The sequence below is a fragment of the Galeopterus variegatus genome, unplaced genomic scaffold (assembly GCF_000696425.1).
Source record: "Galeopterus variegatus unplaced genomic scaffold, G_variegatus-3.0.2 Scaffold10438, whole genome shotgun sequence".
NCBI classification, from domain to species: Eukaryota; Metazoa; Chordata; class Mammalia; order Dermoptera; family Cynocephalidae; genus Galeopterus; species Galeopterus variegatus.
The window spans coordinates 1-1,210 of NW_007736549.1; positions in this window are offsets into that span (position 1 = coordinate 1).

The following is a 1,210-nucleotide window of genomic DNA, read 5'->3' on the forward strand; positions in this document are numbered from 1 at the left end:
GTGGAATAGAATAGAGAATCCAGAAATCAACCAACATACCTACAGACATCTGATCTTTGACAAAGGCACCAAGCCTATTCACTGGGGTAGGGACTGCCTCTTCAGTAAATGGTGCTGAGATAACTGGATATTCATATGCAGGAGAATGAAACTAGACCCGTACCTCTCACCATATAGTAAAATCAACTCAAAATGGATTAAAGATTTAAATATACACCCTGAAACAATAAAACTTATTAAAGAAAACATAGGAGAAACACTTCAGCAAATAGGGCTGGACACAGACTTCATGAATACAACCCCAAAAGCACGGGCAACCAAAGGAAAAATAAACAAATGGGATTATATCAAACTAAAAAGCTTCTGCACAGCAAAAGAAACAATTAACAGAGCTAAAAGACAACCAACAGAGTGGGAGAAAATATTTGCAAAACATACATCCGACAAAGGATTAATATCCAGAATATACAAGGAACTCAAAAAACTTTACAAGAAAAAAACAAGCAACCCAATAAAAAAATGGGCAAAAGAGCTAAGTAGGCAATTCTCTAAGGAAGATATACAAATGGCCAACAGTCATATGAAAAAATGCTCAACATCACTCAGCATCCGGGAAATGCAAATCAAAACCACACTGAGATACCATCTCACCCCAGTGAGGATGGCTAAAATCCAAAAGACTTTGAACGATAAATGCTGGCAAGGTTGCGGAGAAAAAGGAACTCTCATACATTGTTGGTGGGAATGCAAAATGGTGCAACCCCTATGGAAAATGGTTTGGAGGTTCCTCAAACAGCTGAAGATAGAGCTACCATACGATCCAGCTATCCCACTACTGGGAATATACCCAAAGGAATGGAAAACATCAAGTCGAAGGTATACCTGTTTCCCAATGTTCATTGCAGCACTCTTCACAATAGCCAAGAGCTGGAATCAACCCAAATGTCCATCATCGGATGAGTGGATACAGAAAATGTGGTATATCTACACAATGGAATACTACTCAGCTATAAAAATGAATGAAATACTGCCATTTGCAACAACATGGATGGACCTTGAAAGAATAATACTGAGTGAAACGAGTCAGGCAGAGAAAAAGAAATACCACATGTTCTCACTTATTGGTGGGAGCTAAAAAAAAATAAAAACAAAAAACAAATCAATTCACTCACATACACACACACACACACACACACACAAAAAAAAAAAC